Source organism: Bactrocera oleae, chromosome 3, assembly GCF_042242935.1.
Source record: "Bactrocera oleae isolate idBacOlea1 chromosome 3, idBacOlea1, whole genome shotgun sequence".
Classification (NCBI taxonomy): domain Eukaryota; kingdom Metazoa; phylum Arthropoda; class Insecta; order Diptera; family Tephritidae; genus Bactrocera; species Bactrocera oleae.
The window spans coordinates 5,664,010-5,673,575 of NC_091537.1; the positions used below are offsets into that span (position 1 = coordinate 5,664,010).

At 34.5% G+C, this 9,566-nt stretch overlaps 1 protein-coding gene across 3 annotated transcripts in view; it reads right to left on the reverse strand.

Moving 5' to 3' along the window:
* Positions 1-9,266, reverse strand: part of bark (protein bark beetle) — a 28,178-nt gene extending 18,912 nt beyond the window's left edge. For all 3 annotated transcript variants that reach the window (XM_036358708.2, XM_070107330.1, XM_014241499.3), the window contains exon 1: positions 9,030-9,266. The gene's annotated coding sequence lies outside the window, so the exon portion shown is untranslated. The remainder of the gene's footprint in view (positions 1-9,029) is intronic.
* Positions 9,267-9,566: the final 300 nt, after the last annotated feature.

Here is a 9,566-nt window from a genome sequence, read left to right on the forward strand (position 1 = left end):
GAGTAGGGTTAGGAGGATTCCAAAATTTGTGCTAGTTGTAAGAAGTGTGTGTAATTTGAGGAACATCTACCGCATACTGGCCGCAAAGTGTTACCAAATCATCGAAGATATTTGGATGAAATGAGGTATCAGCTATATTAATGGCGCTTAAAGCATTGATATAATTTGCTTAAACAATGAGTAAGTCAGGTGCTTATAATGTGGTCTTTCCATCAAATAATTATATCTAGATTGTTAGTATTTCTCTATTTCCTAGTAATCGCTGTCTAAATTTGAAATTTTTCAAAGACATTAGGGATTAAATACTTGATGACAAAGTGTAACTAACCAAAGATATAAGTTCATTAGCTTAAGCTCTGCTGTTATGAAAAAAATTTTGTCTAAAACACCAAATGGCAAAATTATGTTCAATCGTACTATTGACTTTGCAACTTATATAATAGATTTTTGTCTTATTAAAATCACCCAAGGCAAATTTCCAAGACTTATATATAGCTACGTACCCTATTAAAGTTAAAAGGCGTTTCTACTATATTATTAAAGTCAAGAAAATGAAAGAATAGTCATAAAGAAGTTAAACTTCAAAATATTTACTCATAGTAGATCACAACCATTTCAATACCTTTAATATCGCTATATTAGGTTAATAACTTTGCTTAGAAATGGTGTGTGCATATGCTTTAATAAAAAATGCTCCCAATTGTAGGCCACATTTCATGCCTACTACTATCTCCTGATCCACTAAAAATACTTCATATTGATTAGTTATATATTGCCAGTTGAAGTGAGTGTTTGTGACGCTCAAAGATAAAGCAAATTGCAAATAAACATAGTTTAATAAAAAAGTTTAGTAGTTTGTGAGCTATGGGCTAATTTCTCTACCGTTATAACAGAAATTTATTGGCATGTAATTTCTTTCAAGACTGTACTAAACACATACAAACTCACATATATAAGTAAGCATGTGCATGAGATGGCGTATATATGTTTTTGTTTACTCTCAATGATGCCGCGATGAAAGCAAAGACTGAAAAAATAACTGTTTCAACAACTGATACAACAAACACCGGAGCGATGAGTATTGCTTCAGATGCATACAACAACAAAAAACGCCATTAAAAATGTTTCAAAAAGTCAATTCTATCTTACTAATAGCTACATACACACGAAAATATATTATATATATGGTACACACACATATGTAAGCTCATGATAATATTATTTCTGGAGCTCTTCTTTTTTACTTTCCACACGAGTTTTCATCGCTTTTCACCTAGTTTTTACTCTTATTCGTATTTCTTAAGCGCGGGTTTTTCTGTTTTTTGTTTTCTAAAATTTATAATTTTTATGATGTTGCTGTGGCGACTGTTTGTTGTTGTTATTGATGTCATTTGAATAACTGTAAAGTTGTGTGTTGCATGGCCAACTGCATGCTTTGTTAATTTCCAGTACATGCGTGCGGCCATCAACGGTCATTCTGAAACTTGCTGCTGTTGTACACACCTACTAAATGACTGAGAAAGAGTAGTGGGAGAGGGGTAGAGAGTGAAAGGGAAAATGTTGTTGGAGATGGTGACTTTTTTAACCGGTTGACCATTTAACTACGCGTTGAACATTTGTTGCCGCACGTTGCATAACAACAACAACACTGGCACTATTGTTTGGTTTTTTGTTTGTGTGGATGTGTGTATATGTTCTTGTCCGCTTGTAGATTTGTATGCAAATGCTTATAGAGGCAGAACATACATTTTTCGTTGCACATTGAAATATTTTGTTATTTTATTTGTAAATTACAGAGGGATTGTGCGGGATAAATATTGGTGAAAAACAAGACAAAATCTTAAACTCGGTTGCACCGAAGCTTTAATACCCTCACAGGTGCATTTCTTTTAGCATAAAAGGTTACAAACAGCTCTTTATCTTGATTTTGATCGGTCAGTTTGTATAGCAGCTACATATGTATATGATATAGTTTTAAGCAATTTGTTCGGCGATTGTAGTCTTGTCTTGAAAATTTCTCAATTTTCGTGTAGATATCTCGTCAATAACAATTTTTCTATACAAGGATAAAGTTTTAATAGATTGGTTTATGGGACAGCTATATGCTATAGTGGTCCGATATCGGTAGTTTCGTTAAATAAGCAGCTTCTTGAGGACAAAAGCACGTATGCAAAAATTCAGGCTCACATCTCAAAAAACTGAGCGACTAGTTCCCATATATACAGCCAGATGTACAGGTGGACAGACAGACGGATATGGCTAAATCAACACAATTTAGTGCTTTGTTCATTTATATACACTGTGTAGGGTATTGGACGTTTCGTTTAGGGTGTTACAAACTTGGTGGCAAACTTAATATGCCATGTTGATGGCATAAAATGAAAGAAAAGATCGGCTTGTTTAAGAAAAATCCCTTTAATTGTGTTCGCCTACGCCAGAGGTTAAAAACGCTTGAAAGCATTTCTGCAATAAAATAGAGTTTCTATAAAATCCGTTACCCGTTCCAAGCCTGCTTAAAATCGGTTAAAATTAAAGTTAAACCACACATTGCCAGATTCCCTCGAACAAATATCGGGTTAATACGATATGAGCTAACTAAAACTAATTATAAGTAACATAATCCTATACAAAATATATTTTTTTTACGAGGTTAAACCAATCTTGAATCCTAAGCGGTCTAACTTTGACAATTTATTCTGGAAGTACGAAAAAAAGAATCGAGTTTTTCTCTTTCAGACTTTATTATACACACATATATTTGCGTATACAAAATTGTTTGCACTTAAATTTTAATAGAAAATGACGGCTACTGAGCCAGTCCTCAGAATCGGAATCATATAATATTTTTAAAGAGGGCCTATATGAGACTCTAGAAACTCGTCTGAAACAATATAGCTTCCTGCATATATATGTATTATTAATAAAGTATTCGTAAGAAAGCATATTGTAGATCCAGCTTATAGAATCCCCTTTAAAGGATTGAAAATTAACTAGGTGCATTTGACAGGCTCATGCTATAAAGCAATTGCAGCATATTTATAAAATTATTACTTAAACTAATGTGTCGATATCGATGAGTAACTGTGACCGATTTTAGTTCGAGCCGTTTAAAGCTGTATACTGAATCATAGTTAGGTATCCTAGCCCCAAAGAGAGAATCGTCACAGCAGTTTCTTTATTTGAAATTTGCTCATTGCATATTTGAATTTGTCACACTGTAAAAATCATCATATTGTGCGCACCTATTTGACCCGCAGCGGATACCGCCCAAAAGCCGTTGCACACACCAAGCAATAAATAAAATTCAATAACCACATATATTTTAACAAATTTATTGACAATATCGAGTTGGTTTTGTGTGCATGCATGTATGTAGAATGCTAGCGATGCGCATGTTAGCGGTCAATGTCAATTCCGAAATTTCGGGATTAAAAAAGTAATGGTTTAGGAACTTCTAATACATTTCTAAATATTTGTGAAGTAAGTGCTCAATGTCAATCCCGAAATTTCGGGATTGTATTGCAGATTAAAATTGTGATGGTTTAGGGATTTCTGAAAATAAGTCAAGTTAGTAGTCAATGTCAACCCCGAAATTTCGGGATTTAGTTTAGGTACCTAAATGACAATAATTTAAGAATTTTAAGTCTAAGTTGTCTCATTTGAATCGAAGTGTAACCTTGTTGAGAAGTATATGTCTTTTTGGTCAATGGTTGGGGTCAAAATTCATGATAGGCATAAATAATTATTAGTTATGTTATATTAGGTAATTAAGAGATCTTATGTACAATTAATTGCCATTAGTACCCAAGATATGGGAGAACGCTAAATTTTAATTATTGAACATTTTTATGTAAATCCCGAAAAAAATTATAATTCGGGATTATCATGCCTAGCATGCCGATATGCACACGCTGGGCACACACATTTATGTAAGCATGCTCATACGCGCTTGTTGTGGCCATTAGCGCAAAGGTGAATGTGTAGCCACGGTCAGTAGACAATACCGTTATGGAAGTGATAACTGCACAACAACAATACAAAGAACTATTACCAAGTACATGTATAGTTATAAGTGAGTGAAAGATAATAGCCATTTTTGGAGAATGTTAGCGAGTGCATACATACAAGAGAAATGAGGTAATCGCTGTGGACATATGCACACACAAATGCATACATATGTATATACATACCTATACAAACATACACTAATAAATTCATACGTGAGTTCTAAAGAATCACCCAAAACGTCATTGAGAAAACGTCGACTAAATGTATGACTAAGCCAAGCAACAACAACAACAATACGCTACAGTTCGAAGCTTTCTTGTCTAAGGTGACGTCTAATAGTTGTTTTTCGTTTATTTTTCAATAAACCATATGCGCATAGATAGTTTCTTTATTTATTTGTGTGATTGACCGCAGAATGTGTGTGTTGTATACGCTTTGGAATGCAGAAATAAATGTGTACATACATATGCATGCAGCGTAAAAATGTATTGAAAAGCCAAATAATTTAAAGAAAATTTTCTTTCTTTTCACAAAGTGCACTTTTCCTGCATTTTTGTGGCTGAAAAAAAATATTTTTTTAATTTTTTTATTTTCCGTAGTTTTTTCTCGTTCACTTAGCTTCAGCAATTGGTAGCCAACTTCCGCTGGATGTTGTTGCCACAGCAATTTGCACTTCCTCTGCTTATTCTGATCGCTGCTGACCTGTGTGAGAGAGTGATTTTCCGACTTCCGTTGATGCTGTTGTTGTTATAAAGTTGTTGCTGCTTTGCCTTGTCGTCACTTGTATTTATTTATTTAATTATTGTCATTGGTGTGCGTAATTTTTGTGTCAACATTTTTTATACCCTAAACAGCGTATTTCAAGTTTACCACGAAGTTTGTAAGCCTCAGAAACAAATGTTGGAGGCTCTATAAAGTATTTATATAAATGATGAGCGTGAGGAACTGAGTCGATTTATCCAGTTTATATATATGCGAACTAGTACCTTAGGTTTTGAGCTATCGATCTGAAAATTTTCACACGTCCTTTTCTCCCCAAGAAGCTGCTCATTTGTTGAAACCGCTGATATCGATCCTTTATAACATCTAGCTGCCATACAAACTAGCCAATCAGAAATTAATACTTGTATGGAAAACTTTTTTGAGTTGACAAGATAATTTCTTGAAATTTGGAATGGACTATTTTCAAAGGCAAAGCTATAAACCAAACATATTGTTAATATCGAAACACTATAGCATATAGCTGCCGATTACATTTTTAGATTTAGTTATACCCGTACATACCATATAATTGCTATAAGAAATACAACTGTGAAGGGTATTAAAGCTTTGATGCAGCCGAAGTTAGCGTTTTTTCTTTATTATTTGCGCTATGATTAATCATAATGGCATTGCGATTACACATACACACACACTAATAAGAATACATGAATTCGTTTTAAACTTGATACAAATTAAACGCATTACACCTGTTACAGGGTGCTTTTAGCTTAGAACGCTTTTAGCGGCTGATATTGTTATCTCATACACAGTCATGCGTATATTAAATATAAATTAATATTTTATATGTATATTAATGTATTCTATTTCCGTTTGCTTAGCTTTTCCTTCAGTAATGTGCACTCAGTAAGTTTTTATTTTTTTTTTTGCAAGTAATTGCAACAACTACTATGATTAGCCAGGCTTTGTGAGTACATATGCTCGCATATACAATTAATTTCCTTCTTTCTATAGCAATTTTTTGTTTTTGTATTTTTTATTGTAATGCAGTGAGCTGTGCAATGCGCTTATGTATCCATATTATCTACTTTATTCTGCATTTTCGCAATTTCAACTTAATAAATAATAATGCAATTTGCTTTTTGGTGCATGACCAGCTGGCTAAGAAGCTGGCGAAGACACTTCGAATGGAAAATTAAGAATTAAGTGTATTAGAAGAAAAATATGAAGAATGGCAAGTATTCAAGTAACTTCTTTTCGAAATTCGATGTTGAGGAAGCATTCGTATGAAATAGTAATCATTACTTGAGTTATTGCTTTGGACTTTATGCGTACAAAAATTAAGATTTAAAACATATAAATATACCGCACTTGATTTTGCAATGCAATGCAAAGCTTCACAATTTTTCTCAACAAATTCCTCTTTATTTTCTCTACTTCATCGACTGTTTATTGGCTACAGTTAGTTGGGCACAATTAAACCGCGCAAAACATCTGTTACACCGCCGGGTCTTTGTCACCGTCGCCGTCACCAGTGCCGCCACCCAAACTGCACGCGCGCTGAGTAACACGACGCTGCACCGTTGCGGTTGCGCACGACCGCGTGTGCAGCCACTTGTTATCGCCGCGATGCCAATGCTCTTTCACCGCGCATCGCCGTGTGCATTATTAGTTTTTAGCAACGCTAAACTCTGCAGTGGCAATAGCGCAACGAACGTGCGGAAATGTTGCCGCATTTGGAAAAATTTACTGAATCATAAGCAGTAACATTAACAATGGATTTTAGTTTATGCGCTAACTAATTGCGCACTGAACGCGCGCTAATGCGTCCAAAGCAGTGAATATAAATGTAAACATCTGATATATATTTGTATATATATAAATGCCTGCGGCATATTTCGCGCTACGTTGCCTTTGGCCCCAAAAACATTCGAAGGGAAAATGCGCCTCTGCGGCGAAGGCGCCTTTTGATCGAGGCATTGACTTTAAAGAAACTCACTTTGTAGAAAGGCGCAACGTGAATGCAATATGTTTTTGTTGTTGTTTTATAATTATGAATTATCTTTGATTTACATAACTTAAATTTTCTGCGTTGGAAGCGATTTTCGTATAGCAATATGTTTATAGTGGTAGCAGTGCCTTTTGATTAATTATCAAGTACTCTCTTATGAGATTATTAAAAAAAAAAAATAGAAATCGTTAAATTTGGCCGAATGTATATAATCTCAAAAGATGTGCTATCAATATTTCTAGATTTCAGATATTATATTTAAAATTATTTTTGCTATATGAGAGTTCAGGAAAGCTGTGAATGGAATGCATTTATAATCGATGCCAAACGTAACATTTCTAAAAGATAAGAAGAGATGTAACCATATCGGCCGATAAACATATATATAATGAATAAAATTTACTTAGTATATTTAGTATATAGAGCTTAAGAAAAGTTTTAGTCGATTTCACAGAATTTTTTGTCAAATTTCTGTGGACCAAGCAAATTCTCACCCAATTTAAACAAGATTTCTTCTGGATGAAAAGAGATTATTATATTCCACTAATAGAGATTAGAGGACGACATTTATCAGTTTCGCCCATGTTTGGTTAACAGTTGCCACTTGTTTTAAATAGTATGTGTGCCAAACTCATCATTCAGCTCAGGCAACTGTATAAGTGAACTCTTTCTGCCTTTTTTAATATAATATATATATATTTTTTCAAATAAACCATTTCATGAACCGTTCTGTATATTAATAAATTTTTCAAATTATTATTTTTACTATGTCAGATACCCTATAGAATATATACACATATGTATAATTTAACAGCGTGATGAGATGTGACGATTCGGCCGTCTGTCTGTCCACTTGTATATACGCAAACTAGTCCCTCAGTTTTTGAGATATCGATCTGAAATTTTGCACACGTTCTTTTCTCCCCAAGAAGCTACTCATATGGCGAAACCGCCGATATCGTGCCAGTATAAGATATAGCTGGCATACAAACTGATCCATCATAAACAAGTTGTTATATGGAATACTTTCTTATTTAACAATATATCTTCACAAAATTTCGCATATCTTATTATCCAAAGCAGCGCTACAATCTCTGATTAAATTGTTCAGATCGGATCACTATAGCATATAGCTGTCATACAAATTGATTAATCAAAATCATGTGCTTACATGGAAAACTTTTTATTTGACAAGATATCTTCACGAAATTTGACACTGATTATTATCTAAGGCAACTGTACAATCTCTGAGTAAATTGTTCACATCGGACCTATACTACATATAACAGCTGGCATACAAATTTTGCGATCAAAATCAGAATAAAGATTTATTTATATATACAAGTATAATGCACCTGTGAAGGGTATTATTGCTTCAGTGCAGACGAATTTAGTGCTTTTTTCTTGTTTTTTTACTTTATTTCATTTTAATTTATTCTGTTTTATAATATTATTTTATTTTAATTTATTTTTACTTTTTAAGAATTTTTCCTTAATATCATTACATAATTTTATTTCAGAATATTTTTGGTCAACTTCAATTTTTTTCTATTATTGCCCTTCTAATTGTTCATTTTTTACGAGCTTCACTCCAATAAAACTCGTTTTTGTTTTTATTTGTTTCTCTTTTATTTTATCGCAAATCTCAACAGATGAATCAGTGTTTACTGAAAACGCATTCATTGTGTTTGTTTTGCATATGCGGGTGTTGCCGTCATTTGTGTGATTTGCTATTGTTGTTGTTGTTGCTATTGTTGCTATTTGCGTTGTTGTTGTCATATAATCCAATTCTGTTTGCACGCATTCGCTTTATATGCAAAAGAGAACAGTATTTTGTCAACGCAGCGCGACGTTTTCAACCCATTACCTAAATGTTGTTTTCTACCACTTCTTCCTCTTCTTCTACTTATTCTTAAACTTCCACCAACTTCACTGTTTTCTCACATTTTTATGCGCTAAACTTCGATATTTTCCCTCATTTGTTGTTTTTACTGTATTTCTTTAAATTGTTATGTGCTTTTGTTGTTGCTATTGTTGCTGTTGTTATTAACGTCTTTTTTCCAACCGTCTTCCCATATTTTGTAAGACTTCGCCATATCATAAGCTCTCTTGCAGCCGTCTTAGTGTGGGTAAGAAACGTCAGTTGGCTAGCAAGTTATGTTAACCAACTCACTAATACCACTGCAAACAAGTGCTTTCACACACACATGTACATTTTCACTAATGCTGGGGAAATAAAACGGAAAAAAATTGGCCAAATTTTCAGCACATTTCTTTGTTAAAAACCCACATTTTTCCACATAAATTCCGTGATTTTCACACACTTTTCACTTTCATTCAAGCGTGTGCGCACTTTTAACGCATCGGCCGCGCGCAATTCGCACGTTTTCGAGTATTTTATTTGGCAAAATAGGCGCGGTCCCCACAAGTGACCACAAATGTCTATATGCAACACTTCAACCGTTCAACCGACCGTCGTTCCACCAACACGCTTCCAACTCGCTCAGCACCAAGAATCAAACTGACTGGCGCTGCGAGAGTGTCGCGCGCATACACCTGGTAAGACGATACGGCTGGCCCGCTAGCTAACTAGCTGCTAGCCGTTGACAAATGCCACCACTGTGCCGCTAACTAAGTAGCTTGAGCGAGCTTTATTATGCGCGCGCGCTCTTTGAAAGTTTACCTCCGCGCGCACTTGTTTGTATGTGTGTGTGTTTGAATCGCGTTAACAGTTAACGGCTTTAGCTCCCCGCACATGTTGCGCTTGTGTTGCGAGTCGGTGTTCCATAGACTTTGTTTACCTTTGCGCTGTCTTAACTTGTTTCTT